The 27,754-nt window shown below is 46.2% G+C and overlaps 1 protein-coding gene across 3 annotated transcripts in view; it reads right to left on the reverse strand.

The window, feature by feature from the left end:
• The window catches only part of B3GNT2 (UDP-GlcNAc:betaGal beta-1,3-N-acetylglucosaminyltransferase 2), a 205,664-nt gene extending 178,826 nt beyond the window's left edge, over positions 1–26,838 (reverse strand). The window contains exons 1-2 of one of the 3 annotated variants that reach the window (XM_061155214.1): positions 26,558–26,706; positions 25,540–25,649 (exon numbers count right to left, since the gene is read on the reverse strand). The gene's annotated coding sequence lies outside the window, so the exon portion shown is untranslated. Of the gene's footprint in view, positions 1–25,539; positions 25,650–26,557 lie in introns of all 3 variants that reach the window. The other 2 variants (XM_061155215.1, XM_061155213.1) reach the window with 2 other exon arrangements.
• Positions 26,839–27,754: the final 916 nt, after the last annotated feature.

Below are 27,754 nucleotides of genomic sequence, written 5' to 3' on the forward strand. Positions count from 1 at the left end.
TGATGGACAGGGAGACCTGGCGTGCTGCAGTTCATGGGGTCCCAAAGAGTCGAAAGCGACTGAACTGAACTGAATCGCAAAGTTTTGAGGGCTATAAGCTTTTACTCGTAAGCTTTTAAAGTACTGGCTGCTCCACAGTGAGGTGTGAGTAAGTGACCCTTAACACTGTGGCTGTTTTAGACACCTGAGGGCAGAGATACACATTAACTAGACAACTCACAGGTGCTTCAACTTCCTTGCTTATACAAGGACATATACAAACTAGTATGCTGCAAATAGATGTGCTCACAATTCAAAGTAACAAGTACAATTTATATTTGTTATTATGTACACACCTGATGGAGTCGCACAGAGTCGGACATGACTGAAGTGACTTAGCAGCAGAACACACATAACTATTTATATGTGGGCTGCAGCATGTGCAGTTTCATGTCATTCACCGTAATCACCTATTTTATTCTATTTCCTTTTTTTTTAATAAAAAATGGTGGCCACAACTTTGAACTGTTTCCCAACCTACCATTTCACAGATGAAGAAACCAAGGCAGAAAGATTAAGACACTTGACCAAGGCTACAGGGCTAAGAGGAGACAGTGACCACACCGAGCGTTCAGAGATAAAGAAACACACACCAGCTTCATCCCAATCGCCCACAACTGAGACCAACCCAAATGCCATCAAAAGAAGAGTGGATTATGAAACTGTGATACATTCATACACTGGAACAACCCCCAGCTATAAAGAGGAAAACTACTGCTAGAGCAAAAATAGTATAGTGAGGGAGACTCAAACTCCCTTTATGTTAGTTCAAGAAGGCAAAAATTAATGTAGGCCCTAGAAATCTGAAAATGGTAGGGGTGGAGGTTTTGAATGGAGAGGGTCAGGAGGGGCTTTCTGGGGTACAGAAATGTACTTTGTATATCTTAATCTAGATGACGGTTTCATGCATGTATACATTTGTCAAAACTCAAGCTGTATCCTTGAGAACAAGTATATCCTCTGCTATTTATAGCAAGAAGGAAAAGAGTAATGAAAATGACATTTTAGTGGAATGTCAAAGGCCAAGAACAGATTTCAGGCTGTGGGCAACACAACAAAAAAAGAGTAATGAGGCAGCTTGCTGGTGCTGTAACAGCAGAGTTCTAACACTACTGAGATGGATGACCTACCCAAGAACAACCAGGTAGATAACCCTGACATTAAAAGACAATCCTCAAAATTGGAATGGCAATACCCAGTAAAGAATTTTCTTATCAGGTTAATTCTACAGCTGAGAACTCATCCTTGAAGAGAATCCTGAAGACGGATTGCTTCTCAGGTGCCAGTGCATTATCTTGTTACAATGAACCTCTCAAGTAGATACTGTTACTTTTATTCCCATTTTACACTTGAGGAAACAGATTTAAAGAAGTAACTGTGTTAAGGGCAGAGCTGGAACCCTAACCAAGGCGATGGGGTTTCAAGACCACCATGTCAAATGGTAGCCACTCTTCTCTGACCTCTAGAACAAAATGGGTTTGGGGGGAGGGGGCAGGTTTCAGTTAATAAACATTGATTCTTCTAAAATTTCAATACAAAATGTGGAAGTTCAAAAAGAATGAAGTAGGACTTCCCTGATGGTCCATTGGTTGGAAGGCTGCCTGCCAATGAGAGGAAACACAGGTTCGATCCCTGGCCCGGGAGGATTCCATAATTCATGCAGCAACTAAGCCTGCATGCCACAACTATTAGGCCCACACTCTACAATCCATGTTCTGCAACAGGAGAACCCACCACAATGAACAGCCCACTCGCCACAACTAGAGAGCAGCCCCCACTTAGCACAACTAGAGAAAAGCCCGCATAAAGCAACAAAGACCCAGCACAACCAAAAACAAAAACTCAGAAACTAAACTAGTAATTAAAAAAAAGAAAAAGAATGGTGTAAAGGAAACAAGTTTTTGGTATTACTGGAGAAGCACTGGATTTTGTGGTTTTTTAATTAACTGAAGCATAGTTGACTTATAACGTATTGGTTTCAGATATACAGCATAGTGATTTGATGTTTTTATAGATCATACTACATACAAAGTTATAATAAAATATTGACTACATTCCCTGTGCTGTCCATTACATCTTTATAATTTATTTATTATATATTTTAATCAAGAGTAGTATTCACTTTTTACTCTAAGATTTACAAATTCCCTCATTCTAACAAATAGCCCCACGGTAGAAGAGGTATTTGTCATGCTGAGAACTCTGTGAAGTTATCACTATATTGAACATCCCAGAAGAGATCAACGGGGATTCACAAACTTTTTGTGTCTCTTAAATCTGTCCAGTAGATTCTAATCTAGTTGTTTGTATTTATTACTGCTGGATAGTTTTGGCTAAGGACATATAAGTGAAAGATGTTTTTATAAAGCCAGTCCCTACATCATACCTTCACTCCTCCAGAGCTTTTACACATCTAGAGAACACGGGTGATATAAAGGTATGTGTGTGGTCTCAGCTTACCTGGTAAGCAGTGTCCCATCACCTCATTCTTCCCTCCCTTCTCAACCACTACCTACACTCCACCCCTCAAGAATCCCACTACTGAGCTACCAAGGGCCTTCTTAAACTTCCTCCAAAGAAAGTGGTTAAAAAAAAAAAGAAAAACCCACAAGGTATTTCCTACTCTTTAATTATAGTTTCAAAGGGCCCCAAGTGACATACAACCTGAATAATTCATGATGTCCACACTAAGTCTAGGGTCCAGGCCCTCCTCCTTAGGTCAGCTCCTTTCAAAGAGCCTTTGAACACACCTATGAGCAAACTGCAGGTCTCCGTCCAGCACATCTTTGGCAACCTAAACCTCTTTGCTATGGGACTGACTTGCAAGGACAGGAGAGCATGAATGTGTCTGTGTGGGTACCTGATACAGTTAAAGAATCAGTCATCCTATTAGTAAATAAATCATGGATAGTTTTAAGTTGGTCTCATTCTGTCCTTTCTTTTATTTCCAGATTTCAGACAATACGCTTTTTAAAAACAAACCATTCTTCTAAGTCAGGATAACTCTCCTAAAGTAGCACTTGACCCAGTATCACTGATCTGGAGGGCTTGCCCTTCACGTGGACAGGCTGAAGGGAGGACAATGAAAAGTATGAAGGGGAACAGAGAAAGACTACAATGAGGAAGATCTGGAAGGAAAAACAGCACATGCTATGAACAGCTAACTACTTGGCAGAAATTTTCAACTCAGAAAAGGAATATGGATATTCCTGAAATTGCTAGAGTAGAAGAGGACAGCTTAAGGAAGAAAAAAAGAGAAGCACAGTACTTTTTGCACAGACTATGAACCTCTAAGTTAGTTTTCCTAGGAAAAGATTCAGGGTGAATAATATAACTCCAGAAGAATAAGCCAGTTATGCATCCTGACCTACGGATACCTACAATTCAACCAGAACCATCTGAAGTGATGATGTGGAGTTTCTTTCTTTTCTTTTTTTTTTTTTTTGATGTGGAGTTTCTTATCACAGAAAGTACCAATACTTCTTTTGGGAATACTCTGAGGAATACTGATCCTGGCCAAGGTTTCCAGCTTCACTGATGCAATTCAGGCTTTTCCATCTGTGATCAAGAACCACACAGGCAGGACATCCTATCCCCTCAGCCAAGACAGGGCTTCATGGCTCTCAAAGGAACACCATCCTCCCCTTGTTTCAAGGATTCCAGTCCTCAATTCAAGGACTCCAGAACATTTTCCTGTCCACTTCTCACTTGTACTCCCTAAGGGAAGCTTAAGAGGATACCACTTACCAGGGAGAAAAATGGAAGCCCAGAGAGGGTTAACTGGGCAAATAAGGGCTTCCAAGGTGGTGCAGTAGTAGAGAATTCTCCTGCAAGGCAGGAGATGTGGATATGATCCCTGGGTTGGGAAAACTCCCTTGAGAAGGAAATGGCAGAACACTTTATTCTTACCTGAAAAATTCCATGAACAGAGGAGCCTGGCAGGCTACAGTACATGGGGTCATAGAGTCAGACACGATTGAGCACACAAATGTCACAGAGTTAGGTGATAACGCTGAGATGAAACAGTCTTCTGGCTACTAGCCAGGGCTCTTTGGCGCTCCTCCTTTTTTCTATAAGGCATGGCCACAGTATTGTAACCTGGTCCAATTCAACAGTGAAGTCTCAAAAACTGGCTCAAGACTGAAAAGACCCAAGGCACTGGATCATGGTACATTTGGTGGTTACCAAGACTTTCCAAAGAAAGGGAAATGGGAGCCTAGAAATGCCCGGCCCCGCTTCTGACAATCGGCCAGTCTTCCTTTCCTAAATTCCCCCAAAGTGCAGCTTGGGCCAACTCTTACCACTATTTCTAAAGGGCATTTATTTCAAACTAACCTGAGAAGGAAGGGTGGGAAAACCACCCAGATTCTGAATTTGACATTTCTATCAAGTTTAAATGTCATCTTTCATTTGTGACCAAGGCACAGTCCCTCACATGAGAACTAAACTGTTACAACAAGCCAAAGTTCATGGAAAGGAGGAAAAAGCAGTGACCTCCATAAAAATATCTGTGGGAAAAAGCTCTCTGAATATCTGACTAAATATTCCCATTACAGACATAAAACCAATTCCATGTCCTTTTTTAAGCAGGAAGTTACACTGCTCAAAAAGAATTTGAGTAAGAAAATCTACCCTGCAGCTAGGGAAGATATTATACAACCCTCACTGTGACACACAGAATTTTTACTGTGAGTAACAGAAAGAGAAAATCCCATGTGCAAACAAAGAACAACCCTAGCTTTCACCTTGTACTTGGGAGTAAATTCTCCCCAACAAAGACTGAACAGTCTTGAAATTTCTAAAACACTACAGTTGATTTTGTTTGGCAACAACTTCCTTCTGTGCTTGCCTTGTGGCTCAGCTGGTAAAGAATCTGCCTGCAATGTGGGAGATCTGGGTTCAACCCCTGGGTTGGGAAGATCCCCTGGAGAAGAGAAAGGCTACCCAATCCAGTAGTCTGGCCTGGAGAATTCCATGGACTACATAGTCCATGGGTTCAACCCCTGGGTTGGGAAGATCCCCTGGAGAAGAGAAAGGCTACCCAATCCAGTAGTCTGGCCTGGAGAATTCCATGGACTACATAGTCCATGGGGTCACAGAGAGTCAAACACGACTGAGGGACTTTCACTTTCCTTTATTTTGCTATTAAAGTATTTAGAAAGGTAGAGACACACACACACACAAATTTATGTTAGCTGAAGATGGATTACAAAACGGTACAGCTGCCACGCTTAAACTATGTGAAAATCCAGAGAAAACACCTCACAAAAACAAAACCAGTGTAATCAGGGTGGCAGGATTATAGGTTATTTAATTCTTTAATGCTGCCACACCATCTTTTCCCTTCAACATCCTCTACTGCACACATCCAGACTGCTGGGATGGGGGTGGGGAACATGTCACACACAAATCCTAACGCGAGGTCCCCATTTCTGCAGCCCACATCACTAGCGTGGGCCATGGTCCCACAGTCCCAGACACTCCACCCCTGTACTGGACCCTGCAGTGTTCAGCACAAGTTCTGTCACTACATCCACCCCTAGATCATTGCACATCTTTCCCTGGGTTCGTGATCTCTGCCTGAAGCCAAGTATTAGAGAGGACTCTTAAAAATAATAGTAAAATATGAACATATCAGCTTTAATAAATACTTAGGTACCACTGGCTATATGCCAAGCACCGTGATGTTATGAGGTAGATACTCAAAGAGGTGACTGAACTTGTCCAAGGTCACACAGCTGGCAGACAGCAGAACCAGGATTCAAACCTAAGCAGTTCAGCTCCATTATTTTAGTTTTAAACCATGATACAAGCGAACACTGCAGCACAGGCTTATGACAAAAGGGACTAAAAAGATGATGGTCTGGTTTTCAATGGTTTATCTTCTTTAAAAATTATTTTAAAATGTTAAAGCTTTATATGTATACATTTGAACCCTCAAAACTACCATCAGACAAAGTCAGATATGGGAGGTACGGTGGGATCATAAGTAACCCTTACTGAATGATTATGCTATAGTCATTTTATTCCCGTATACGCAGTTTAAATAATCCCAATGTTTCATTCCTGGATGCCAGACTGGCACCACAAAAGAGGATGATTATAAAAGGTTCCCTCCAGTTCTGAAAGCAAAGCACTGGCCAGAAGACATGTTAATGTGGCCATCACCAGCCACAAGGACTTATTCTCACAAAATTCTAAGTCAGGGCACTCACTCACCCATCCCAAGGGGCTCAGGTATGTTAGGCAGATGGTCTCCAATAGCTTGTCAGGGACACAGCCAGCAACCACACTGAGACCAAATCCAAAACCTGTGCCTATGCTCCCCCATCCCTAGAACCAAAGTTAAGGATAAAAGAAAGGCAGGACCTCCTTGTAATCATGAAATGAAATAACCAGTCATCTAATCCAGTCAGGCTGAGGCTTGGAGGCTGGAAATCCACGTGTCTGATTCAGTCACTTGATTCAGAGTTTGAGCTAGCAGCCTCCGTGTCTAGGGAGGATCCTGCTTCCTGCTCATTATCCTGCCGAAACAGGATACACAAATCCTTTAAGGATCAAGAGCCCAAGCCTGCTGCCATATCACATGGAGACAGGGGATTTAGACGTCAATCGGCCTACCCAACCTCCTCCATCCTCACTCTAGAAGCCAGGCGAGAGTGGCTTTCCAAAATCTTTACCTCCCAGGCTGCTAACATCTGTTGCTTGGTCCTTGCCAGACCTTTCCAGGTTCTGTTCAGTTAGAGAGAGGGATAGCTTGCAGTTAAGTGGTTCTGGGGGAGATGGAATACTTTCCAGTGCTCAGGGTAGATGGTTGAGTGACAAGGGTGTGAGCGCAGCAGCTTGGTGGGACCAGAAGAGGGGGACCGTACCTAGAGCTTGTTCCTTAATGGGGGCAAGAAGCCTGGCTGCAGTTCTTGTCAGGACTGGAGCTGTGGAGCCCCACAGCTCCCAAATATCCCTGTTCCCCAACGACTCATCTTCAGCCTTTGTACACACACCCCTGCTCGTGGTGGTGTGGTCACCACCACCACCATGGCGCTGCTTCCCCAGAGCCAAAATGTAACTGTGCTGTCTTCTAAAACGCCTCTCTCCTCCATTCCCAGAGCTCTGGGACTCATGGCCTCTGCCCCTCTTCTCTGAGACCTCTAGCCCAAAGATACGCCCCAGCCTAAACACCAGTCTCACCCCCTCCATCTTCTCACTTACATGCCCTCTAGTCCCTTTATGAGGCTCTGTGATTCCTCCGCAGCCCCTCCTGCCAGCATCCCCCACCGCCACACCATGGACACTTTCACCTCTGACCACAGCAAACACAGTCTCTTCCAAACAGTCCCAGTTTCCCTCTGCCATTTGCAGGGTGCCCTCTGTCTGCCATGCCTTCCTGAAGAGCTTCTACCCCTCAATTCAGCCAAGCGCCACTCCTGAAGCACCCAGGAGTGAGGGCACCCTCTGTGGTCAAGGTCTTCACCCTGCAATGCCACTACTCCAGGTTGTAGCATCTGAGAGTTATTCTGCATTTGTTGAACAAACAGGTATTTTGATCATCTGGTTGAGTTCACTAAATATAGCTGTTTCAGTAGAAATTAGATGAAATAAATATACATGACCCTTCTCCAAAGAGATAACACTGGGAACCATATGTGTACTGCTCAATGACCCATGTATTTATAGAAACCTGTCTCACTTTTTTAAGTACTAGAGTAGAAAAAACGTAAAGGCTTTTCTAGAGTTATAGGCAATAAGACTATTAGTAGTCAGTCCATATTAGACCTGGGAGGGTAGGGGCTAGATCTGAAGAGGTAAACTGTGGTGAAAGCCCCACCCAGGCCCACAGGCAGCCCTGCACCCACCTGAGCGGGAATGCAGGCATGTGGGATCCAGCAGAGCGTCTATGAAAGCTTTATCCCTCCACTAGCAGAGCATCCAGGCAATATCCTCCATTCCGGCCCCAAACAGAGGGGCCTCCACACTCCTTTCTGATAGGGGGTGGACCTCCAGCAATTGCTAGTTCCACCAAGGCCATGATAGCAGAGGGACAAAGTGAACATGCCTAAATAAAAGCCCCTGGTACAGACTGAAAGCTTGGGGGCACCTATTTACCCAGGAGGGAAACCATTAGAAAAGAAATGTTCCAATGCAGGTAGTCACTTCCTGGGGAGCTTAACATGTTTTGGAAGTCCTTGCTAAGAGACTGTACATGGGTATGGCTTAGGAAGTTTTTCCACGTCAAGCTCTAGAACCTATGTACAAACCAGCATAGTCTGGCAGGCTCTCAACAAGTCCTCAGAGAAATTCCTAGACTTCTCTCTGGCTCATCCATCTGTTTGCTGAGTTGGGTTACATGGGATGTATTTCAGTCTGGGTCTAACCAGGAGGCAGAAACCACACCATTATTCAAGCAGGGTAAGTTTAAAAATATGATAATTGAGTAACTATAAAGACAGAACTATAAAATGTTATAATTGAAAACTATAAAGGGCTTCCCTGGTGGCTCAGTGGTAACGAATCTCCTGCCAATGCAGGAGACGCAGAAGACGAGGGTTCAATCCCCAGGTGGGGAAAATCCCCTGGAAGAGGGCATGGCAATTCACTCCAGTATTCTTGCCTGGAGAATCCCATGGACAGAGAAGCCTGATGGGCTATAGTCCATAAGGTTGCAAAAAAGTCGGACATGATTTAGTGATTAAACAACAAAGCTGGAATAGAACTCTAAAGGGTGCCCTATACTAGATGAAAGGTACCCCAAACAGGACGAACATGGAAGCAAGGTTTGGATCTTGTTGAATAAGGTACAGGAGGCAATTCCTGGGTGTCCAGGATGGTCTAGTCACCAGAAAAGCAGGAATAACCCTCTAGGGTGCCAGTACAAAGCCTGGAATACAAGAGTCCCCATGTGGAGGGAGACAGGAAGGAAATTCTGGAGACTGCTGGGAGGGTGGGTGGAGAGAACAAGGGTGCAGAGGAAGTCATGTCCACGCATAAAGTCCGGCTACCACTGGACCCAGAAACTGGAGAGACCTCCCTCTGCAGGAGCTTAGCATGACAATGCATGGCCCGGACAGGAAGCGCTCAGGGCCACTGCTCAGGACAAACATCAGGTGGCCAGCCCTCCAGACGGTCAGGACCACCGGGCTCCCAGCATATATACACGTGGGGACTGAGAAGAGGCAGCAACCTGGGTTGGGCTCAGGCTCCCCAGTCCATCACAGCCACGAGAGCTGCAGGCAGGACCAGGCGGGCACAGGTTGGGAAAAGCTGCAGCCTGCAAGCCCGGAGGAAAACCAGCAGGCTCTGTAGAAGCCTGGTTCTAGACTCTGGAAAGCAGGAAGGAAAACCTCTTTCTCCTGCAACATCCTCTTCAGAGCCCTCAACTTGAGAGAAGGCAAAGGAAAAATATTTGAGGAGTTCTGATCCATTTTCATAGACCAGACAACAGAGGGTGGACTGGGAGCTGACAGACAATAGTTAAAAACTGGTACAAGTTAGAGACCTCTCTGTCACCAACCTGAAGTCATTTCCAACCACTAACATCATTCTTTGAGTCTGAAGTTAGGTGGAAAGTGTATAAAACATGGGTCCTGCACAGCGAACTGAAAAATAAGTAATAATATGTGACAGTACATTTGTCCACAGCAGAGGATAAGGCAGGACCTGAGTGGAGCTTCAAACAGGGTAGATTTCAGAGAACTGAGGAGAAGCAGGGCAGGCAAGCGGTGGGGTGGGGCTACAGAGTGTCTGCTTGCAGAGCAGCAGCCAGTCTGTGGCCAGATAGGTTCTGAGGCGACTGGAGAAAGCAGATAAGCCCAAGGGCTCTCCATGGGATAGGCGTGCGGCATGCCTATATCTAAGTAACAAGTGCTGCTGCCAGAGAGATAGCCACAATGTGATTTCATAGCCCTTCTATTAAACAAAAAAACCTGACTAAACCACACAGGAATATGAAATAAGGGAAAAACAAAAGAACAGCTCCAAATTTGACCTCCAAGTTCATTACAAATACAATGGCTATTGTGCTCAGAGATTTAATTTTTGTAAAGCAGATTTTTTATTTTTTTTTGTAAAGACAGGGGAAGGCAGCATGATCTGAGTGACTCACCTTCTATCATGCATGCATGCATGCATGCTCATCTGCTTCAGTCAAGTCCGACTCTTTGTGACCCTATGGAGTGTAGCCTGCCAGGCTCCTGTGTCCATGAGATTCTCCAGGCAAGAATACTTGAGTGGGTTGCCACGCCCTCCTCCAGGGGATCTTCCCGACCCAGAGATTGACCCTGCATCTCCTGCACTGCAGGCGGATTCTTTATCCACTAAGCCACCAAAAGATCTCTAAAGTACCTCTGAAAGGGTACAGGCATTTGGCCTGTCTTCCTTGTAGCTCAAACAGTAAAGAATCTGCCTGCAACGCAGGAGACCCAGGTTTTATCCCTGGGTCAGGAAGAGCCCCTGGAGGAGGGCATGGCAACCCACTCCAGTCACTATTCTTGCCTGGAGAATCCCATGGACAGAGGAGCCTGGCAGGCTACAGTCCATGGGATTGCAAAGAGTCGGACACGACTGAGCCGAGTAACACTAGTACTACTACCCAATCACTAACCCATGATTTGCTTCTGACTTTCCCTACAATTGGGGAAAAAAAAAAAAAATCTGATGAACAACTTCATTTGTGTGTCTTTGTACACTGTCTTATTATTTCCTTTGAAAAAATTACAAAGAGAACAATCAAGTTATTCCATGTCCTTCCTCATCGGAAAAAAAACCAGACTGTACAACACCGGAGAGCACAGAGCTCTCCACGTTAACTGTGGACCTTGTCCTTCTTTTAAATCTTCGTACAAAAACAACCTCTGCCTGTTTTAACTGACCCCTCGTCATTGCTGTACTTCCTTCCTGACTTCCCATTCCTCACACCCTTTGCCCGTTTTTTATGTCAGGATAATCTCAACTAACCGTCACAAGCTCAAAAACGTGAAGCCATTAGCCTGAGGTTACAAAGCTAATCTGAGTAGAGCCAGGACTTGGACCCTGGACCCTGACCCTGAGTCTAAACTCTTACTCTCTCTACCACACAACCTTGTTGCTCAGAAGATTTCAAGAATCCTCAGATAAAGCTGCAATAAAAAAAAAAAAAAAAAAAGGAAGTGAAGCCACTGTGTTTGTGGATACCTGGGAACATGCAGGTAGTTCCAAAGAAAGCCAGGAGTTTTTTTGAGAAGCATGAGAAAGGAATAACGTAGACAAAATCTCCTGCTGGGAGCCGGTCCCTGGTTGAAGGTACCCAGAGATCCTGGTCCTCTCGGGCGGGCACCGCCCCTGCTGAGGGTGGAGTCCCTGCCGCCCGTGTGGCAGGTGTTAATCCACACGGAGGAATGAGAGATTGGCAGCACTTGCACCGGCCTAGTCTAACAAACCTGTTGGGCAAACCCTTTTGTCAAGAGCTTTTACAAAGAGAAAATGCTGCCTTTCCTCACCCTTCCCTTCACTCTGGCACCACAGCCAGAGACAGCAGGGATTCCAGCCTGGTCCTCCCACCGGCCACCTGCCAGAGGTGAGCTCCCAGCTGGCCAGCAGCCCAGCTCCCCAGGCTCCGTGAGGAAGGGACACCAGTCTGCATCAAAAAAATAATAAATAAATAAAACGGTGATGGAAGAGCAATGCTGGCCACAAACTGCACCCTCTCTCCAGAACATGCACATGCATTCCCCACACAGACCCTATCCTGAGTTTGCTGCCCACAGAAGCTATAAGGATTTCTTTTCCAGGGCCTTAGAGCTCAGGGACTCCAACCCTCTCCCGTAGAGAAGAGGAAACGAAGGCACAGAGCCTCGCCCAAAGTCAGCACGGGGAGGAGGTGGGAATGAGAATCACCACCAGGGACAGAGTCTTCTCCTCACAGCTTTGATTCTGGGCTAGCAACATTAAAAACCAAGGCCAGCACCATCTCCTCAACAGAAACACCTCCCCACCCACCCCCCCACCCCCTACCTGTGGTTTTCTTACTTCCTCTTTGCGTCTTAACACTAAATACACATTTATCTGACTTATCACACCTCGTGGGGAAGGAGTCTGACACGCCTCACAGGGCATGTGGGCATTAAGACCAGGAGCTGAGCCATTCCATCCCTGTCTCCCTAGTGTCTGGCTGACGACAGTAAAACCTGAGGACAAGAAGGACATAACAGAGAGGGGCAGTAAAGGAACAAGGACTAAATAAAAGCTTTATTCTTCCACCTTTTTCCTCTTTTGCTCCACACAAAGCATTGTTGAGTAATTTCATACATAGGCCCTATATCTCCAGGTCTCCCAGAGACCCTCCCTGGCCCCTGACTGACTATGTGTCAGGCCAAGCCACTTTTCTTCACAACTATCATCCTGGCGTTTCCCCTCCGTGCCTCGTCCATGAGGACAACATCACTGGGTGTCATCTCAATGCAGGACATCACCTAAAAATCCCAGGAGGACTTCCCTGGAGGGCCAGCCATTAGGAATCCACCTGCCAAGGCAGGGGACACGGGTTCGATCCCTAGTCCAGGAAGATTCCACGTGCCATGGAGCAACTAAGCCCAAGTGCCAGCTACTGAACCTGCAAGCCCTAGAGTTTGTGCTCTGCAACAAGAGAAGCCACGCAATGAGAAGCCTGTGCACACAACTAGAGAGTAGCCCCAGCTCAGGCCACACATAGCAACAAAGACCCAATGTAGTCAAAAGTAAACAAATAATAATTTTTAAATTGTTTTTAATTAAAAAAAAAAGTCTCTGAAAACATTTGTCTCATACGATTAAACAAATCTGTAAACAGAGGTCCAAGGACTGGAAGCTGGGAAGAAGGTAACTAAAAATTAATAAAAATACTGGACTGGAAACTAAGTTATCATTATTTAAAATAAAGTATATAAACTAAGTTATCAATCTGACCTTGTGTAAGTACTTCTGGAAACAAGCAGGCCATCAGCCATGGCCTGGTGATCTAGGTGGACAGAGATGGGGAGGGGAGGAGAGAATCTGGTGCTTGCTATGTGGGCGCCTGTCTACAGTACATATAGAGAAAAGCTGGTGAAATCAACTGAGAAAGAATATTTTCACCTATCACTGAAAAGAGACTATTGTCATTTTACATAGTAAAATGCATGAAAAACTCAAAGACTAATTTAACAAAATCAAAAGTTGACTCTCCTCAAAGTTTCTGGACTGACTTTCAAAATCATATTATTCCTCACCACTTAATTTCACAAACAGTAATAAATGACCATAAAGTAAAACTTTTAGGTTTTTAAGATAATCACTTTAGTAAAGTAATTAGCCTCCAACTAATAAAAATAAATGGAAAGAAAAAGAGACAATCACTTTAATATTAAGCATTTGAGCAGCCAAATTCAATCTGCCACCATCACAGAGATTCACCCATATCAGTTCCAAAAGGTACTCTGTGCTGTGCTGTGGTTAGTCGCTCAGTCGTGTCTGACTTTTTGCAACCCCACTGACTGCAGCCCGCCAGGCTCTTTGGTCCACTGGGATTCTCCAGGCAAGAATACTGGAGGGGGTTGCCATGCTCTCCTCCAGGCAAAAGGTACTCTACAAACTTTCAAATCAACCAATGCCCTTCCCAATTCTATTAAATTTGGTAATTCTTGTCCCCATGATTTGTAGGGTTTGAAAGCATCTCCACCAATTCTTGCAAAACCAAAGTTTACATCTTTTTACATTTATCTCCAAAATAAAAATATAATCTCCCAAAATAAATATTGTTTGAACATGCTGCAAGTTGGGACTGTATTAATACTAGTGACATTCACTGTTTAACTTAAGTAATTTAATAAATTGCCTTGGGAAGTCTCAATTTCTTGGCTGTTTGTATGAAGGTTTCCCAGTGACGAATTTCCTTAAAGAGTATTCCCCCTTGGGTACAATGAAGGGGACACCAATGAGCATAAAGTACCATGCTTCAGGCTCCAGGACTCCCTGCTTAAACATTTGGAGTCTCTTAAAGAAGCAGCTTTGAGATAACTGACTGAATCACTCAGAATTGTGAATGTCACGTAGTGAACAGTACGAGCTTGGACTCAGTAACTCTGGTCCATTTGCCTGGAAGTGTGTCCTCGGCCCAAGAGTAAGACACAACTTTGCAACTAAACCACAACAAAAAGAATGCTGCCTATAGCCTGAAATATACAGGATAGCCCATTCTCAAAGCTCTAACCCTTAAAGGTATAACACTTCCCATTCATACAAAGATAAAAAGTTGCAGAGCAGAGAATACATCTGTCTTGCTGAAGGTTTACAGGGACCTCATGAACTTTAAGACACCTCTGTGGACAGCTGCAAAAACAAAGACTTCTGACACCGAGAAGTCTGCAACAACCTGCCACACCCCACCCCTTTACTATGAAAGACGCCCCAATTCTAACTTGGGTAAGAGGACTCTCTGGGACACTAGTCCACCATCTTCTCTGTCTGCTGACTTTCTGTAGAGAGTCACTACCCCTTGCCTCAGCATCTTGCCTCTCAGTTGGCTGCCCTGTCATGCAGTGAACAGTACAAGCTTGGACTCAGTAACACTTGAGTGCCTGGATGCGTGCCAAAGACCCAAGGGGATATACAATGGTTACTGAGGTATCCTTACTCTGCAGATAAATGATCTGCTTCCAGAAATTTATTCAAGGTTCCCAAGATAGAGAGAAGGGAAGAGGCATGAACAGGGAACCCAGCTGGGCTGCTCCCAGCCTGCAAGTCCATCTAAGCTGCTGCCAAACTTGAATTCAGGTACAGAGCTGCAGGGTTGGGGCAGCCAGGATGGAGGAGCGTGACGCACCCCTTCCTCTTTAAGCACTCTCACAAAGACCCCATCTGAGATCCAAGCATGCCATCCTCAAAACCTCCTGGGACGCAGCACCCCTTAAAAACAATTGTGGTCCTCACCCACACCACGGCTCATGCTGGCTTCTCCCAGCCAGAAACATCCATTCTCTTTACTTCTCAATCCTGCCCCCAGGCTTAAAGGTACAGGTTCAAATCCCACCTCCTCCTCCATGAGGACAAGCTCAGTTCCCCCGGTGCACTGTATTTAATCTACTCTCCTTCTAGCATTTGGGATTCCCCAAAACTGAAGCCCCTCAAACGGAGAACCAAGAGTTAGTTATCCAGAACTACCCCACCTCCAGCAACGTGTCCCAAGCTGAACAGTGCCTGGTGAGCTGAGAGCCACTGTCCTCAACCCTGAGGGAGGCATGAACAAGAGGCTCCCCAACCTACAGGCTGTAACTGTGAGGTCAAAGCACCCAAATGGTGAGGGCCAGGCTGTGCCGCTTGCACACAGCGCATCCAATTAAAATGCAAGCCCCCTGGGACCCCACTTCTCCTGAGTCAGAGGCAGTCTAGTCCCAGAAGACAACCTTTCTAGTGATAAGTGGCCCTGGGGTGGCAACTTCAGGAGAGGATACCAAACAAGCAGAGTGGTTCCCCTCTCTTCCAGTCTCCACCTCCCAGATTTCTTTCCTGCCTCTTCTCCATTTTTCAAATGTTGGTTAATTGTCAACAAGTTACTAACAGGTGCCTGAGGACTGTTTTTAGGTTTTTTAAAAATATCAAAGTAAATCATATGGATTTAAAATATACATCCTCAAAACAGTGACATTTTGGCCTTTTGTCCAAATGTTCTATTAAAGGAAAAGCTGTTCAACCAAGACTTAATGTCTACATATTTAAAGAAGGGATGAAATAGTAACATCGCTTTCTCTGGCCACCTGCCAAGAAAAATTTGTGTTGCCAAAATAAAAGAGAACATGTTGTTTGCTCAGTATATGAGCACACTGCTGAGCAGCTTAGAAATTGGGCCTCTTTAACTAAGCAGTTTAAATCACTCAATTTTATTGTATTTTTATCAGAATACAGTTGATTTACAATGTTGTGCTAGTTTCAGGTGTACAACAAGCAGAATCAGTTATATATATATCTCCACTCCTTTCTTATATTCTTTTCCCCTATAGGTCATCAGAGAGTATCAAATAGAGCTCCCTGTGCTATACACAGTAGGTCCTTATTAGTTATCTATTTTGTATATAGTAATGTGGATATTATTTCCCTGTAGCTCAAATGGTAAAGAATCTGCCTGTGATGCAGGAAATGAGGGTTCGATCCCTGGGTCGGGAAGACCCTCTGGAGAAGGGCATGGCAACCCAACTCCAGTATTCTTGCCTGGAGAATGCCATGGACAGAGAAGCCTGGCGGGCTACGGTCCATGGGGTCGCAAAGAGTCGGACACAACTGAGCAACACACAGTGTGTATATGTCAATCCTGATCTCTGTTTATCCCTCCACCCCTTTACCCCTTGGGAACCGTAAGGTTGTTTTCTTAAAATCACCTAATCACTTAATTTTAAGTGTCTCTGTGAATGTCACCTTCACCATAGATTACCACTACCTCCTTGAAAACATCTTGGACACAGCAATCCAGGTGTTTCCCAGTGCCACATGTACCCTCTGTTCACTCCTTTCTCCCTTGAGGTGTCCAGTCACCCCCAGAACGTCCACCATCCCTACACCGATGACTCCCAATTCCACCATCCCTACACCGATGACTCCCAATTCCACCATCCCTACACCGATGACTCCCAATTCCACCATCCCTACACCGACGACTCCCAATTCCACCATCCCTTCACCGATGACTCCCAATTCCACCATCCCTTCACCGATGACTCCCAATTCCACCATCCCTACACCGATGACTCCCAATTCCACCATCCCTACACCGATGACTCCCAATTCCACCATCCCTACACCGATGACTCCCAATTCCACCATCCCTACACCGATGACTCCCAATTCCACCATCCCTACACCGATGACTCCCAATTCCACCATCCCTACACCGATGACTCCCAATTCCACCATCCCTACACCGATGACTCCCACACCCACACCTGGAGGTCCACGTCGGCTTGCCCTCTCACTCTCGGTGGTGCCCACACAGTATGTCACTTGCCTATGGGACAGGGACCAAAAAGGGGAGACCATCTTGCTGAAACCAGTGATGGCTCCCTGGGGCTTCGTTATGTCACTCTCTGTATCTGCACTTGTTTAAAAATTTCTATTATAAAGAGGCTTTTTTTTTTTAAAGAGGATCCATCAGAATCTTGAAAAAATTCAAAAGAGAGAATCAGTCAGTTAAAAATAGGAGTATTCATGAGAGATATTTTGAGTTCATTTGAAGAAAAATAACTCCTTATGTCATGAAGGGAGAAGAAAAATAAAAGGGATGCATCTCATTTACTTTAAAGAAGAAAACCTATATTAAGTTCCTTATAAACAAGCATCAAATTTAGCCATAAAATAAAAAATGTAAAATACATGTTATTAGTTCCAAATGTTAAATAATATAGAGAGGATGGTATTTGTAACAAACCCACTTTGACCCTTTCATTGTCAGGTACAATGACTTGATCCTGAAAACAACACCAGGCTTCCCATTGAACAATCTATACCCAGACATGAAGCTGGTTTTTGTTTTGCCTTTTTAAAAAACAACTGTGTTACTTCCTGATCAGGATTCAAAAAAACAAGAAGCACTTTAAGAAGCATTTGGATGTTAAGTGCTTTTCAAAGAAAATAAACAACAACAGAATTCTGAAGCACAAATTATAAGCCTTAGCAAGTTTATGGTCCATGGAAATAACCTTACTGGAGTGTTAACACTCTCGTATTGGTGACTGCATAGGATTCAGACAATCCCCACATAAGCTTGGCTGCACAGGTTTTCTCCTGTTACTCAGGAGGTGGGGATGAGGAGGGAACAAGCTAAGTGGGTTGCCATGGAAACAAAGATACTTAATATCAGCTCAGGGACCAAAACCTGCTTCTAGTTCTCCACGTGGACCAGTCTCCCTTTTCAGTAAGTCACTCCCAGCCCCCACAAGACTGCCCTCCCCTGCGCCAGCACTTGCTGCTGCCTGGGCTCCTGTATCAGTGACAATCTCCACTTCATCCCTCACCCCAACGCGCTCCCTCTCCAGCGGCTCCAGGCACAGGCTGCGCTTTCCCTTCTCCATCAACTTCCAGAAAATGTTCCCCGCCTCGCCACACCCCTTTGTTGTGCCTTCACTTTCCCATCCCCTTCACCCTCTAGAAACTTCAGAGTCCACAGCCTCTCCTGACTTCCCAGAGCACCTAACACTGCTGGCCACCATCCCTATGCCACCACAAGTTCAAGACCATCTCCTATCCCCGATTCTCTACTGGTTCTTGCGCATCTTGGCAGCCTCTGCTCCTGGCCCCATTGCCCCAAATGGGCACTTTCCACAGTTCTCAATGGGCTCAAGCCTACGCTGGGTCTTCCTTCACCTTACACTCCTGTCCTCCAGACCCTCTTCCACACATTACAGCCTCCGGTGTCCCGCTAAGAAATGTCCAGATGTACTGGGATGTGTAGCTCACTTCCTTCACATCTGCCTTCCAAATCTCCTGCCATCCACTATGAGAATCTTTTTCTCTCTCACTTTCAAATTAATCTCTCTCTCTCTCTCTCTCTCTCTCTCTCTCACACACACACACACACACACACACCCACTTTAATACTGTACCATCCCTGACCTGGTTTGGGCCCTCAGTTTTCCCCCATCAAGACTGATGAAGTGACCTAATTCAACACATATCAAGCACCTACTTAAACCAAGCAATGTTTCAAACAGACCAAGAAGAATGAAGTTATGCGGCTGATTATCACAAGGTTGATAGCGCTTAGACGAAATATAAGGCACAGTACGGGGGAAAGGAAGGAAAGGGTTAGAGATAGCCTCTCTTTTCAGAGAGTAGGTCGGGGGCGGGGGTGGTGAGAGTGGGGGGAGGCAATTCCAAGAAGAGGGGACAGCTGATTTAAAGGCCAGAGACAGGAGAGCCCGAAGGCCAGCACGGCTGCAGAGACTTGAGCTGGGGGAGAGCTAACATCACCGGGTCCAAGCTCGTTCTCCTTGCCACTACACAGGCCAATAAATCCAAGAGATGAGGTGTTGGGGCAAGGAACACGACTTTATTCAGAGAGCTGGCTGACCAAGAAGATGGCAGACTAAAGTCTCAAATAACCATCTTATCAGGTTTGGATGCCAGGTTCTTTTATGGATCAGAGATGCGGGGAGAGAGGGGAGGAAACAAAGTAAAAAGGCAAATATCTTCTAGAATGGCAAGCCTCGGACAGGGGGATGTGTTAATTTCTTTCTTCCTGCCGTCTTCAGGTGGACAGGGTTCTGAACAAAGGCACTTTAGCTTAACGGTCAGGCAGAGGGGCGGGTTTCTGAGACAGGCCATCATGTATGATTACAATAACAAAAGCAACAGAAAGCAAGTCAAAGAAACAGTTTCAACGTAGAGTCAGAATTGACTTCCAGCTGCAACACTAGGAGAGGCGGTGAACTGAACCAAGGGACCAACAGGTGACAAAGAATGTTGACTTTACTCTGAGAGAGACTTGAGGCCACCGGAGGATTCTGAGTGAAGAAGTTATGTAATGCAATTTCCATTTTTAAAGAACAGATTGTGGGGCAAATGGGAAGCAGGGAGCCCCATTAGGAGACCATGAAATGACTTGGGCCCACGATCACAACCCCCTCACACCCACCTCTCTGGCTCAAGCTCATCTTCCTGATAAACGCAAGCCTGACCATGACATGTCATCATATCCTCTCCGCAAGGACTTTCCATGGCTCCCCACGACCTCCTTGACCAGGCACCGCTTCTTCACAGTCATCAAGGCTGCATGGTGTCCTATGACCTCTCCCTAAACCCACGGGATCACCAGCTGCTTCCCTGAAAAGGGACCACAAGCCTGCGATCCCCACCGCCTTTGCCCTCCTTTCTCTGCCCCTAAGTTATTTATTCATCTATCAAGGCTAAGCCCAAACTCAACTTCCTCCAGAGCCTTTCTTGGCTGCCCCCAACTCTGCACTCTTCTGGCACCTCTCTCTATCAGAGCACTCCTTCAGCGGTTTCTGGTTAGAGTTCCAACCAGACTGCTAACTCCTTGATGGCAAGCACTGCGCCTGACCCGCTGAGGAATACACAAGGAGCCAAGCATCGTGTTAGACATCCACTAAGCGCTCACTCACCGCATGCTGGCTGACTGAACCAAGTGACCCTTTTGTTATAAATCATCTTGCCATCTCGGGTGGTAGATGGATGGGATTGTCCAAGGACAGGTTTTCCCCCTTGGCCACTGTAATCTGGAGGCCAGGGGTCTCCACGATGGAGCCTCTGGGGACTGCATGGTCCAGACACAAGTAGGGCCAGAGTGAGGATGGACCTGAATCCAGGCCTTCAAAACCTTCTGTCCTCTCAGCCAGGCACCACTAGCAAGGCCCATACAATCTGCTTTATATTTGCCTAAAGCATTGGCAATGGGCTTTTCCTAGTCTCATTCTGCAAGTATACAGATGTAGAAAAAAACACCTAGAAGGATCTCAACCAATTAACAGCAATTACAGTATTAAGAGATGAATTAACTTTATTCTCTTCACTTGATCTTGATTGCTTCCCTAAATAAACATAGTAAAAAGAGTCTTTTAGAAAGAATGCCATAGTACCATCAAGATACACTTAGAAAATGGTTCCAAAAATACAAAGTATATATATATTTTAAAAAAGCACAAAACATTGGCAACAGGAGACCACTGAATATACAATACCACTTATAAAGGAAGACTATAAAACTTGAAACTGTTCTAAATGGGTTGTCTGAAGCATGCAATTAACAACTGGCCCTGTGCTTTCATAAGGCAGTAAAATATTGTTCTGGATACCCTGGGCACTTACTGATGTCTCTTATCTAAATCAAACTCTTCCACGGGTTTCATAGACATGTGTGAACCAGCTGTCATCACCGCACCTTAGCTCACATCACACAGGTGACTAATCAGCTCTAAAAGGGACATTTCAAAGACTGTTATTTTATGACTTACAGAGGAAATATCAAAAATGATAGGTGATCAACTATCAACAAATAATGGGTCCTATTTAAGCTGAATGCTACAACAGCAAAGTGTTGACTCAACAAAGATCTAGCGTCTAACTTTCAATAGAAGACCTACACAGCTTTTATTTAGTGAAACAGTATATTAAAACACAGAAGATAGAGTTGCTTTAGTTACCATCTTTTTATTTTATTTTTTTTTTATTTTTATTTATTTATTTTTTTCCATCTTTTTAAAGAAATAAAAGGAGGACAAAGAAAACTGTCAGGCACAGTGCTAGGTATTTTAGGTGTATCATCAAATTAATTTTCTTAGCAAATCTGAGATAATTTCCCTATTTCACTAAAGAAGAAACTGAGGCTTAGAGTAATTATCACACAGTAATCACATCAGAGTAAGTGGCAGAAATGAAACTCAAATCCAGGTCTGTCTCACAAGACTACACACTGTATCAGTCTGGAAATGCCACTTAAATGGAGTTCAAGAACAGGCAAAACCAACATATGATGATATGCACCACATCTAAGATGATGTAAGTCAGAATAATGGTTCCCTCTAGGGGGTGGAGACTGACTAGAAACTGGCACAGGGACCTTCTGGGGTACCGAAATCATTTCCTTGATTTAGCAGTGGACACACACGAGCTGCACACTTAATATTAGAGCACTTCACATACTTTAAGGGTGTCCCAGCTGGCTCGGCAGTAAAGAATACACCTGTCAATGCAGGACACATGGGTTCGATCCCTGAGTGGGGAAGATCCGCTGGAGACAGAAATGGCAATCCACTGCAGTATTCATGTCTGGGAAATCCCATGGACAGAGGCGCCTGGAGGGCTCCAGTTCATGAGGTCCCAGAAAGTTGCACATGACTTAGCAACTAAACATCACCACCACCTCCAAGTTCATGCTCTTTAACCACTAAATATCACACAACAGCTTGACAGAACTGACCACACTCCAGAATTGACTCCCTTGGATCGTCAGTTTTTCAAAACATTCTGGTAAATGAAGTACATACTAATTCCACCAGAGTGGAGGCATTAGAACAATGAACCTATTTTTAAATGTTACAGAATGAAAAGTAGAAAGTATCAACTTCCTTACTACTGGGAATTTCCCCTCTGTAGCCACATCAGAATGAAAATAATTTTAAACCTTGCTCTAAAGGAATGTTCATCGATGCAGAGAAAGTAATTTGTAACAAAATCCTTAGCGTTTATCTACGGAAGTACCTAAATAAAACTACACAAAATATTTCAAGACATATGTTGTAACTTTATCAACAGTGCTGACCCCCAAGAGAAATTTGGATTTTGTTACAAAAACTCAGACAAGGCAAGAAGACAAAGTTGGTGGGCAAAGAGCATAAACCTCACAGTAGGGGCAATAAGGCAGTGAAGAGTAAAATCTCAATGCAAGTTGTAACAGAAAACTCAAACAACTTTTCCCAGCAGTAAAGTCATTGTGCTGCATAAGTCTGATTAATAAACTCTCCATCAGGTAACAAGTTCTTCCCACCAAAGCTTTGTTCAGACTAGCAAAATCTCATCATCAGCTGGTGATGATGAAATTGTTACATCAATTTGCTCCAAGCCTTACCCCACACATCCATGTACCTCTTTAGTCAAGAGGTAATTGCCTCTCCTGAGAGAGGAATTTATTCACCCACAATTTGGAGACAGTTTGGCAAGCATCTAGTTACAGTTATCCCATCTCGGGGGAAGTGGGGAGGGACAGCTGATTCCACACGTATTGGGTATATGTCTTTACTAGGTGCCGTGGATTACGCAAACCAGGAAACCCAACCTTCAAATTCAGAGCCCAGTTTAATTCGTGTTTTAACAACCTGTACACACCAAAAAGGCCAGGCAATTGACTGAAATGATTTTATTTCCTCCTGAGTATTTGCAAATAAGACCAAAAGGACTTTATGAGAATTTTTCAGCATTGGTAACTCATGCACAACTGTTGGGCATGCTGCAAGATTACATAATCCAATATTATCCCAGATGCAAGAAGTGGGACATTTCTAAAAGTAACCATTTGCATTTATTAATTTTTAAAGTCTTTAAAGAACCTGCCTAATAAAACTGTTTAAAAGGAAAAAAACCCTAAGTAGAGTCAAATATGGCCAATTAAGCCTGGGTTCAATGCCTGGGTTGGGAGGATCCCCTGGAAGAGGGCAAGGCAACCCACTCCAGTATTCTACCTGGAGAATTCCCGGACAGAGGAGCCTGGTGGGCTGCAGTTCACGGGGTCGCAGAGAGTTGAAAACCACTGAGCGACTAAGCACAGCAAACAGGCCAGCTAGAATGAATGAAAAGCACTGACCCAGTATGTTAAGAACAAGGTGTGCCTTAAGTACATTCACAGCCCTGGTTCAGCATTCCTAAATTATGTGGTTCATGGGGTCACAAAGAGTCGGACACCACTGAGTGACTGAACTGAAATTATGGTTGGGAGGAAAACCCCAAAAAAACAGCATTGTCAGAAAACATTAAAACTTTGAAGTTTTGAAGGGGAACAGAATGTGCCACCCTTAAATATGTCAGTTTGACACAATGATTATTTTGAATTAAAGTCACTTGAGAGACCAGCCAGTATAAGGACACTCTGACCCCCTCTGTTCCCCTGAAAGCAGATCAATCTTCCATAAGAAGGTACCCTCCCTGCCCCAGGAGGGTAGAAGGCATCCTTATCACCAGAGATAGGGAATTCAGGACTGAGAAGGTTGCACAAACAAACCTTGTTACTCCTTGGCTGATTAGTTAACCTAAACCCAAACCCCTCTGTTTTGTCAATTCTTCACAAATTTGTTTCCTTGTCGAAAAGGTATGAAAGCTGCCTGCTGTGGTCACTTCTTTGGGTCGCATGTTTTTAATCCCCATACATAGAAATGTTTTTCTCTGATTAATCTGTCTGAGATCAATTTAATTATCAGATCAGCCAAAGAACTTAGAAGGGAAAAAAAAGTTTCCTCTCCTACAGTTTTCAAAGTTTGAGAAACAAAGGATTCACTTTTTTGCGTAACCCTGCATCAGCTGAAAAAGTCCCACACACTTCTACCCAGAACATCTTAGTTTTATACCAACAATGCATCAGGTAAGATACAGCAAAATGATTATTAACTTTTTTGGATTCTCATTCATTTCCTAGTGTAACCTTTAAAAAAAAAAAAATAGCCACACATCTGAGTAAATTGTACAATGAAAAATCAACCATGAATTATCAGTTTCACTTTCCTATTTTTAGCAAACCTTTAGCATCTCAGAGAAATCTAAACTGGGGGCTTTAAAAAGCAAAAAACAAGGAAATCTTCAAAATTACAAGCCACCTATGTACACTCAACTCTCCATCAGAAACCCAGAAAAAAACTTATAACTTTTACAAGCATATTATGCTTCTTTTCCTCAAAAGATTACCTCATTCCCTGGATTTCAAAAACTATCTGCCATCTGCCAAATTTGGCTGATTTCAGTCTCCAACAAATCTAAATGGTTACTGTTTTGTTAAGGGAAAGTTGGCGCCTGGAGGAACTTCTGTACTGATTATACAATGACCACCACTTACTAAGCATTTCTTAACCCCCCATGATGGGTTTCGTAAGTGGCTCAGTGATAAAAGAATCGGCCTGCCAACGCAGAAGCCACAGGAGACATAGGTTCAATCCCTGGGTTGGGAGGATCACTTGGAAGAGGAAATGGCAGCCCAATGCAGTATTCTTGCTAGGATAATCCCATGGACAGAGGAGCCTGGTGGGCTACATACAGTCCGTGGCTTCCACTGACTCTCACAAAGAATCAGACAACACTGAGCAACGCAGAACAAACACCCGCCGCACCACCCCCTCCCCGCCATGGTGTAGAGCGAGGAAGTCTGGCAAACATCATCCTGTTGTTGTTTAGTTGCTAAATTGTGTGGGACTCTTCCCTGGTCTTAATATCTAATCTGGTTTAAGAGCCCTGGGACTCTGTGTGACACTCTCCCAAATTCCACCAAGCTTATTAATAACTTCTATTCAAAAGACGATGCCTTCCCTGGTGGCTCAGACGGTAAAGAATCTGCCTGCAATTCAAAAGAAACAGAAGAGGGAACTAGGACTGAGGGAAGTGACGGCCCAGCCCTTCTCTCCGTCTGGGTCAGCTGTCAGATCCACAGGGGAGAAACCTTGAGACGGATCCGGTTGAGAGCCTCAGGGCTGAGCTGGGCTGGGTCTCCGCCTTCCTAGTCCCAGTCCAGGCCCTATCGGCCACCTCTTTAACGATCCCCTTACCTCCCGGGGCTACATTACACTGGAAGGATTTGTTTTAACAAGTAGAAGCCCATATTCACCAACTGGCTTTGGAATCAGAAAATCTACAGCAAGCCTCCAACAAGGGAGCGGCAGGAGACTGTGGTAGAATTGTTCCAAACTACTGTTCTGCGAAGTTAGGGAGGCTCAGGAGGCCACGGGTGGAGGGCAGGGGAGAAAGACAGACAAATCACCCCTCTGTTTTAAGGAGGAGCCAGTCCAGGTTTAAAATATATACATTATTTTCAGAGACCTGCTTTCACGCCGTGACACTCGTGCTGGGTATCTCGGCCGCTCCTCCTCACTTGATGGGGAGACAGTGGGTTCTGGGGCTCTCCAGTCCTGAGTGGAAAATACCGTGGCCTGGAAATTAAGGTGACTCGGTTTTACAGGCTCCGGAAGGGTCCGACTGCCGTCGCGGGGCAGCCTCCAGGACCCGCGGTCGCGGCCTTCGCAGAGTCCGCACCCCCCCACGCCCACCCCCACCCCCCCACGCAAGGTGGTTGGCAGAGGCCGGCTGGACCCGCTCCCGCAGCACCCACCCTTCCCCCCCATCCCAGGTTTCGGTCAAGTAGCCTGGTTAATCATTCAACGCGGGCGGCGTGGAATATTTCTGTAGAGGTCAACGCGAGAGGTTTCTCCTAAGTTTCACAGAAACCAGCCTTTAGGGACCCAGAGGTTGGCAGTGGCGGGTGGATGGGGGTGGGGAGCGACTGCTCGTGGCTCTCGGAACACCTGATCTCCCCATGCGGCACGGGAGGCAGCGCAGTACGAGGGTGGGGTGCGGGGGTGCAGCGTGAGATCAAGCAGGGCCCCCTCCCCAAAACACCTGTGCAACCCAGATGAGGACGCCAGAGCCTCTGATGCCCCTCTTTCCCAACGCCTGCATCACCCCGGCGCGGGCTCCCCCGGAAGTTGGGGTGCAGCGGGGAGGGGGGGGGGATGTTCCCGAGTCCTAGGAGGGGAGGTGTGGAATGGGACAAGAGGCTCGAAAGACACGCTGCCGCGGCTTTCGTTAACCTCTTCCTCTAGGACCAGGAAGGTAGCGGGAGAGATGGGGGCGAGGGGGAGGACCGGGACGCCAAGATGCGGCAGGAAGACACCTAGAGTCTGATTCCTCCGCTGGGGTGCCGGTGCGAAGCCTGCACCCTCGAGGAAGAGGATGGTGGAGGGAGAGAAGAGGGTCCCGTGGCGGGGAAGCCGGGGACCACAGAGAGGAGGGCGCGGGGCCGGCCTGTGGAGGTGAGGAGTGCACACCCGCCCGGCCCTACCTTGTCCGGGAGCAGCTCCTGCTCAGCGGGGCGGGGGCGGGAGACCGCGGCTGCATCCACGTCCCAGCCGCTCCGCGCGGCTCAGCCCGGCGTCCACCGCCGCTCTCGCCCCATGCGTGGCGCCCGCGATGGGGCAGCCCGGCGGCGTCGGCGGCGGGGTGGCTCCGCCTCGGCTCGGCTCGGCCCCAGCCTCGGCTCAGCTCCCGCACTTGTTGCCGCCTCGGCCACTGCCAGGCTCCTGGCTCCGGCTCCCGGCTCCGTCGCCGCCGCCGCAGCGGAGCTCTCCTGGCCCCGCCTCCATCCGACGCACCAATCAGGCCCGGCACCGCCCCTCACGTCGCGGCCCCGCCCGGCCCGAGGCCCGGCGCCGGGAGTTTGGGGAAGGCTCAGCTCCAGCTTGTCTATCTCTCTGTGCGCGCCCACGGTCAGCCGGAGGTCGGCGCTGCTCCTGATTTCCGGGGAACCTCGGCGCCCTCACCTGGAAAGTAGTCTTAAGCTGGGAGGAAGGAGACTCCCCACCCAAGAAATAGACCCTCGGTGGGGAAAGGGCAGCTCTCAGTTCAAAAGAACTATTTTCCGACTCCAGTCTAACCCAAATCCCTCGTGTTGTCGCCCCTCTTGTAATACATCCGGTGTTGGGAAACAGCGTCTGAGCGAGGACTCCAGCGGCGTCTTCTGGCCAGAGTCAGTTAGCCACAGGTCCTAGACCGAACCCCGGCGGCCCAAACGCCTGGGCTGAACTTGGGGTTACACCATGGAAGATGGGGGTAGGGAGAAACAAGGTCAAAAGGGAACTTGACAATTTCTCTCTGCTCATCCAGTACCTGCCACCATCTTTTAGGTGCCCGAATGACGCCTACTTGGCACTAGCACCGCATCTTCGGTTTTGTGAAAGCCGCCCAGGACGTGGGGAGAGGAGTTTTGGTGTTTCCTCCAGGTCCCATGTGAGACTCGGGAAGCCAGAAACAAAAGATGTCCAGACGCTGGGGCTCGAACCCGCGCCGCGGCCCCAGGGGGCAGGGCGGACACCTAGGTGCAGCCTTAATGGCTGAACTGTTACACACATCCCTCCGGCAAGATGAGGACTTGGCGCTATCCGCAAGCACCTGCCGGAATTCCAGGGACCACTGACCCACCCTCCTATCCCAGCGCCCCCGCCGGCTTGCCTGCGCACTGCATTCTTAAGTGAGTCTAAGT

The sequence above is a fragment of the Dama dama genome, chromosome 11 (genome assembly GCF_033118175.1).
Source record: "Dama dama isolate Ldn47 chromosome 11, ASM3311817v1, whole genome shotgun sequence".
NCBI classification, from domain to species: Eukaryota; Metazoa; Chordata; class Mammalia; order Artiodactyla; family Cervidae; genus Dama; species Dama dama.